Raw genomic sequence first — 8,116 nt, forward strand, 5'->3', positions numbered from 1 at the left:
GTGTGCCTAAAAGGGCTTGAGTTCATGCCAATTGAGATTCTGATCCAGCCTCTCACATGATCCTTCTTGGCCTTTTAGATTGTTTTTGTAGTACCAGTTGGCATGCTCATTAATATCCAGGAATCTGTAGAGGCCCATTTGACTTAGCTCTTCACCAGCTTTTTCCAGGGTTCCAAAATATGTTACCAGATCAAAAGTTGCAAGCAGTCTCATGTTATTTTGGTAGGTTTCTTGCATAGGTGATAGAACACAAGAAAGATTAATAGCAGGATAGTTGTTTCTAAAACTCATTTGTGCCTTAATTGTATTGAACCGAGACACATGTAATGGGACTGTCATGGGAAAAGCTAAGAGAATTTTGAAAAGATGATTAATCTCCCTAATCTTCAACTAGTGAACTGGGGATGCTAATGCCTACCTAATAGGGTAATTATGAGGATTAATTGAAAAGCAAAGATGTATGTAAAATACCCAGCACAGTGCCTGACACTTACTGTGCAGATATAATATAGTAAATTCTAAGAGACCCCCCCCAAAAAAACTATCATCAAAAGCATTTCTTCTGTAATGTAATAGTAACGTAAAATTTACTTTGATCCTATATATGGAGAATTAAACCTGAGGATTTAATCAAGATAATTAGCTTAGAAAAATCTGTGCCATTGTAATTAGATGTTAGGGAAGTGCAATTAAAACCACAGTGAGACACCACTTACACACAAGAGTGGCTCAAGTTAAAAAGACTGAAAATATCCAATGTTGGTGAGAATGTGGAACAGCTGGAATTCTTATACACTGCTGGTGGGAATGCAAACTACTTCTTGGGAAAATAGCTTGATGGTTTCTTAGAGAGTGAAACACCTTTACCATATGGCCCAGCAATTCCATGTTTGTACACAACTGTTCTTAATACCTTTATTCATAATAGCAAAAACTTGGGAACAACCCAAATGTCCAACAAGTAGTGAATGACTAATCAAATTGTGGTATCTTGTCAATGGAATTCTGCTTAGTTATAAAAAAGGAACAAATTGATATATGCAACAACATGGATGCAACAAGAGCATTCTGCTAGATGAAAAAGCCATAAACAAAAGAGCACATAGTTTATGATTCATTTATATGACATTTTAGGAAAGGCACAACTAGTGACAGAAAACATTGGTTGCGAAGGGGTTTTGGATGAGGCAAGAAATTGATTGCAAAGGGGCACAATGGAAATATTCTTTATCTTGATTGTGCTAGTGGTTACATGACTGCACATTTGCCAAAACTCATCAACGTTTACACTTAAAGGGGATGGGTTTTAGTGTATATGAATATAAATCTGATTTTTTAAAAAAAGCATGAGATGCCATTTTATCAGGCAAATGGAAAGTAAATCCACAATGAGATAACACTAAAATAGTTTATTTTAAAAGCAGCTAAAGGGCCCCCAGGAAGAGCTTCCAAAATGGATCAAAAGCAGTAGCCAGGTAGAAGCATTCTGGAGCAACTATTTGGGGATTCAGAGACCAAGGTAGATTAGTACAACACTCAGGAAAGTGAAGGTTAAAGAGACTGAGGAGCCATGGTCAGAGACGGAATAATTATGTCTGTGGCTTCTGGTGCCCATCCCTCACCCTCAGGGGAAGCAGTGTCAGGTGGCCTGATCCTTGCCTGGGGGTTGACTGCAGACTTGGATAGCTGTGAGAGTCCTCTACCCCAAGTAAAGAGGGGTACGTAGCCCAACACTGATCCAGATGTTGGCCGGCGAAGTTAGAACATGGGATTCCTGCAATTTCAGCTTGTCCCAGTCAGACACTGCCAAGCATCACTGTTTCAACTGCTTCAGAGATGGATCCGATAAAAAGCTATAATAGCCTGCCTTTGTAGGTTGAGAGGAATAGGTAGCTGAAGAGCTACCTATCATCTGCTTGACAGTTTGTAAAATGCAGCCTGGTGATGAGAAGGGGGAAAACAAAAAAGGGCTTTGGGAGTATTTCTAGATCCTCTCTCAAGGCCCATTGGATCTGGTCTATGCCCCCTACATGACTGTCTGGCCCTGGTTTGGCTGCAAAATACTGATGGTCCAGCTGTCATAAAAGAGCCTTAATGCAGACCCAAATACAATCATAGACAAGTGAGAAACTGACCTTCAGAATATACCCATCAATATAATCAGATGACCAGGTATCAGTAAAAAATTGCAAGGCATACCAAAACACGGGAAGATGTGTCCAGTCAAAAGAACAAAAAGTTGGAGGAGACAGAATTAGGAGCAACTAATAAAGATGTTTAAACAAAATTCAAGAAGATGGTTAAAGAGAAAGGATATTAAGAAGACACTGGGTGGGCACAAAGAAGAATTTGAAAGCATACAAAGAAAAATACGTTATGTAAAGAATATAGATGAAATTTAAAATACATTAGAGACAACAGATTTGAAGAGGTAGAAATATGGATAGGTAAGCAATAAGACAGTATATGCATTCAAACAGACATAAGAACAGATGGAGAAAAGAATGGGAAAATTTGAGCAAGGTCTCAGGGAAATGATTGGCAACATGAAGTGCACAAATATATGCATCATGGCTGTCCCAGAAGAAAAGGGAAAAGGGCCAGGAAGAATATTTGAGGAAATAATGGCTGAAAATTTCCCAACCCTTTTAAAAGACAAATATGCAAATCCAGGAAGCCTAACATACTCCAAACAGAATAGATTTGAATAGACCCACTTGAAGACACATACTAATCAGAATGTCAAATGCCAAAGAGAGGATTCTGAAAGCAGAAAGAGAAAAGCAAGTAACCACATACAAGGGGAGCCAAATAAGGCTGCTGATACCAGAAGCCATGGAAGCAAAAAGACAGTGGTAGAACACATTTAAGATACTGAAAGAGAAAAATTGCCAACCAAAAATTCTTTTATATGACAAAGCTTACCTTCAAAAATGAGGGAGGGTTTAAAATATTCACAGATACACAGAATCAGAGAGAGTTCATTAGCAAGGGACCTGCCCTACAGGAGATACTAAAGGGAGTTCTACTGGCTGAAAAGAAAAGACAGGAGAGAAAGGATTGGAGGAAAGTATGGAAATGAAGGTTATCAATAAGGGTAACTAAATGGGTAAAAAGAAAAAAATATCTGACAAAAGCCAAAAGTAAAAATGGTTGAAGTAAATACTGCCTTTACAGTAAAAACATTGACTGTTAATGGAATAAACTCCCTAATCAAAAGACACAGATTGGCAGAATGGATTAAAAATATATATTTATGATTGACCTATGTGCTGTTTACTAGTGATTCATTTTAGACCCCCAAAACCACGTCGGTTGAAAGTGAAAGGCTGGAAAAACATACTCCACCTAAGCAGTAACAAAAAAAAGCTGTGGTAGTTACAGACAAAATAGACTTTAAATGCAAAAATGTTAGAAAAGAAGGACATTATGTTTGAATAAAAGGGGCAATTCATCAAGAAGGAGTAACAATCATAAATATCTATGCACCTAATCAAGGTGCTCCAAAGTACGTGAAGCACCCCTGGCAAAACTGAAGGGAGTAATGGGTCTTTACGGTAGTAGTGGGAGACTTCCACACATGACTCTCCTCAATAGTTTGAGCATCTAAACAGAGGATCAATAAGGAATCAGAGAACCTGAATTTGACAACTGAACTAGACCTAACAGACATATACAGAACATTGTACCTCAAAACAGCGGGATATACATTCTACTGAAGTGCTCATGGAACATTCTCCAGGATAGAACACTTGCGGGGGCACAAAACAAGTCTTAATAAATTTTAAAAGATTGAAATTATACATAGTACTTTCTCTGATCATAACGGAAAGAAGCTGGAAATCAATAACAGCTGAAGAACTGGAAAATTCACAAATATGTGGAGGTTAAACAACATTTGATCCACTTTTAAATCAGTGGATCAAAGAAGAAATTGCAAGAGAAATCAGTAAATATTTGAGATAAATGAAAATGAGTGCACAGAATATCAAAACTTATGTTTTTATATTATGCAGCAAAAAGGCCATGCTGAGAGGGAAATTTATAGCCCTAAATGCCTATATTAAAAAAGAAAAAAGAACTAAAAATCAAAGACCTAACTGAATATCTGGGAAAACAAGAAAGAATAGCGAATGAATCCCAAAGCAAGCAGAAGTAAAGAAATAATAAAGATTAGAGAAGAAATAAATGATACTGAGAATAAAGCAACAGCAGAATCAATAAAACCAAAAGTTGTTTTTTTTTTTTTTTTTTGAGATCAATAAAGTTGACAAACCTTTAGCAAGACTGACCAAAAAAGAGAGAAGATACAAAATCAGAAATGAGAGGGGGGACATTACTACTGACCCTACAGAAAAAAAGGCTCATAAGGGTATACTATGAACAACTGTATGCCAACAGGATGGACAAACTAGATGAAACTGACAAATTTCTGGAAATGCATGAACAACCTACACTGACTCTAGAAAAAATAGAACTCAACAGATCAATTTTAAGTAAAGAGATTGAATCAGTCGTCAGAAACCTCCCAACAAGAAAAGCCCAGGATGAGAGGACTTCACAAGTGAATTCTACCAAACATTCCAAGAATAATTAATATCAATCCTGCTCAAACTCCCCCAAAATAGAAGAGGGAACACTACATAACTCTATGAAGCCAACATTGCTCTGATACCAAACCCAGATAAAGATAACACAAGAAAAGAAAATTACAGACTAATTTCTTTTATGAATAAAAATGGAAATTTTTCCAACAAATAATAGTAAATCGAATCCAACAGTACATTGAAAGAATTATTACCATGAGCAAGTGGAATTTATCCCAGGTATGCAGTGATGGTTCAACATAAGAAAATCAATCAGTGTAATGCACGTTAATAGAATGAAAGGAGAAAACCATCTTATCCCAATTGATGCAGAAAAAGCATTTGACAAAACAAACATCCTTTCATGATAAAATCACTCAGAAAAACAGGAATAGAAGGGAGCTTTCTCAACATGTTAAAGAACATTTATGAAAAACTCAGCAAATATCATACTCAATGGTGAAAGACAGAAAGCTTTCACCCCTAAGATCAAGAACAAGACAAGGATGCCTGTTGTCCCCACTGTTATTCATCATTGTACTGGAAGTTCTAACCAGCACAGTCAGGCAAGAGAAACAAAAAGCATCCAAATTGGGGAGGAAGAAGTCAAATTAGCCCTACTCACCAATGTCATTATCATATTGTTCTGGTTTGATAATGCCGCCATTTTGCAAAACACTAGCAATGGATTGGCTTTTATAAAGGGGGTTTATTTGGTTACAAAGTTACAGTTTTAAGGCCATTAAGTGTCCAAGGTAAGGCGTCAACAATAGGGTACCTTCACTGGAGAAAGGCTATTGGCATCTGTTCTAGTTTGCTAATGCTGCCAAAATGCAAAACACCAGAGATGGATTGGCTTTTATAAAAGTGGGTTTATTTGGTTACACAGTTACAGTCTTAAGGCCATAAAGTGTCCAAGGTAACACAGCAGCAATCCGGTACCTTCACTGGAGGATGGCCAGTGATGTCCGGAAAACCTCTGTTAGCTGGGAATGCACGTGGCTGGCATCTGCTCAAAAGTTCTGGTTTCAAAATGGCTTTCTCCCAGGATATTTCTCTCTAGGCTGCAGTTCCTCAAAAATGTCACTCTTAGTTGCACTTGGGATATTTGTCCTCTCTCAGCTTCTCCAGAGCAGGAGTCTGCTTTCAACAGCCGTCTCCACACTGTCTCTCATCTGCAGCATCTGTGCTTTCTTCAAAGTGTCCCTCTTGGCTGTAGCTCCTCTTCAAAACATTACTCACAACTGCACTGAGTTCCCTCTGCCCGTCACCTCATTTATATGGCTCCACTGATCAAGGCCCACCCAATGGGTGGGCCAACACTCCACGGAAATTATCCAATTAGAGTCATCACCCACAGCTGGGTGGGGTGCATTCCAAAGAAACACTCGAATTGCAATCTAATCAACACTGATTACATCTGCCTACACAAGATTACATCGAAGATAATGGTGTTTGGGGGACACAATATACTCAAACTGGCACAGCATCCAAAAAACCTCTGTTAGCTGGGAAGGCATATAGCTGGTGTCTGCTTGCTCCTAGGTTGCATTTCAAAATGGCGTTCTCCAAAATGTCAATGTCAGCTTTCAATGGCCATCTTCAAAATATCTATCTCAGCTGTAGCTCTCGGTTCCTGTTTGTGAGCTCATTTATAAGACTCCAGTGAACTAATCAAGACCCATGCTGAATGAACAAGGCTACACTTGTATGGAAACATTCAATCAGAGGTCACACCCTAACCAAAGGTGTCACTCACAATTGGGTGGGTCACATCTCAATGGAAACAATCTAATCCCAATATCCCACGAGATTGGATTAAAAGATCATGGCTTTTTCTTGGGGGACATAATATACCCAAATTGGAGAACCTAGGATGGCAGCTAGGAGAGACAGGGCAAAAAACACCTCTGTGAAAAATATTAGATAGAGGCCAGAAAGTAACCAAGAACACCAGTTCCAGCTATGCACCAGCTGGACAAGGTCTGCTAAATCCACAGGGACCGTGCACTTGGTGAAACCAGGAGTCTGCATTCTGAAATGAGTGAGTAAGCCACTGAATGTCCGGCAGTCACATTGCAGTGTGGGGAAACTGTGGGTTGGTGGTTGGAGGCAGACTAGTTCTTAAAAAAAAAAAAAAAAAAAACAACCCAAAAGCAGCTGCAGATATAGCAGCGAGAACCACACAGTGTAGCATGGCAGGAAAGGGCTGTGTGAATGCCTGAATATCTGGCATTGAAGATAGCCTTTCACACACCCACTGCTAGTTGTCTCAGAGTGAGGAGGGCAGAGGGGAGCCAAAAAGGGAAAAAAACCATGCCCCTTGCAGCCATCTTCCCGGTGGGCTGGGAACACTCCTGCCTGGTGCTGGAGACACAGCCCAGAGCTGTGCCAAGGGACCCAGTGGGATGGGAGGTGTTTCTGGCAACACCATGCACATGCCACAATATTGGGCATGGACAATAGCCTTTTGTGCACCCACAGCTAATTGTCCCAGAGCTGAGAAGGCAGAGCTTTGCGAAAAGGGGGAAATTAACATGCCCCATTCAGCCATCTTTACAGCCGGCTGGGAATGCTCCTGCTGGCCTGGCACCCCAGGGCTTCCCTTGAGGGATGGCTCACACTTGTGACGTAGCACAGCTTTCCCTCAGCAGAGGCCCTGGAAGGGCACAGCTTGGAAGAGGGACCTGCCCGGAAATCCCAGGGACCCTATGCCAATACCAAGGATTTGTGGGTCAGCAGCAGAGACAATCTGTGGCAAGACTGAAATGAAGGTTTAGACTCTTGCAACAGCCTTGAATCTCCAGGAACATCTGGGAGGTTTGATTATTAACGCTGCCCTCCCTCCCTAACCACCCACACACCCCACATTCAGGGTGGACAGCACCAACAAGACACCCAAATTTGGTACACCAATTGGACCTCACAAGAACCAGACCCCCACACAGCACAAAGACAAAGTTGGGGAGAACTGATTTGAGGGGAATAGGTGACTGGTGGACACCATCTCCCGGTTAGAGAAAGTGCATGCCACGAAGCTATAGATCTGACAAATTAGAGATTGGTGTCTAAATAATCCTTCATATCCTAAAATAACCCTATCAAGTAAAGCAAATGCCAAGAGCCCAAAAACAACAGAAAATTTTAAAGCATATGAAAAAAAAACAGATGATATGGATAACCCAAACCCAAACACCCAAATCGAAAGATCAGAAGACACAGTACTTGGAGCAATTAATCAAAGAACTAAAGACAGACAATGAAAGCATGGCGCAGGATATAAAGGACATGAAGAAGAGCATGGCACAGGATATAAAGGACATGAAGAAGACTCTAGAAGACCATAAAGAAGAAATTGCAAGAGTAAATAAAAAAAAAATAGATGATCTTACGGAATTAAAAGAAACTGTTGACCAAATTGAAAATATTCTGGATACCAATAGTACAAGACTAGAGGAAGCTGAACGACTCAGCTACCTCGAGAACCACATAATGGAAAATGAAAGAACAAAAGAAAGAATGGGGAAAAA

This window comes from Choloepus didactylus, chromosome 9 (assembly GCF_015220235.1).
Source record: "Choloepus didactylus isolate mChoDid1 chromosome 9, mChoDid1.pri, whole genome shotgun sequence".
Classification (NCBI taxonomy): Eukaryota; Metazoa; Chordata; class Mammalia; order Pilosa; family Megalonychidae; genus Choloepus; species Choloepus didactylus.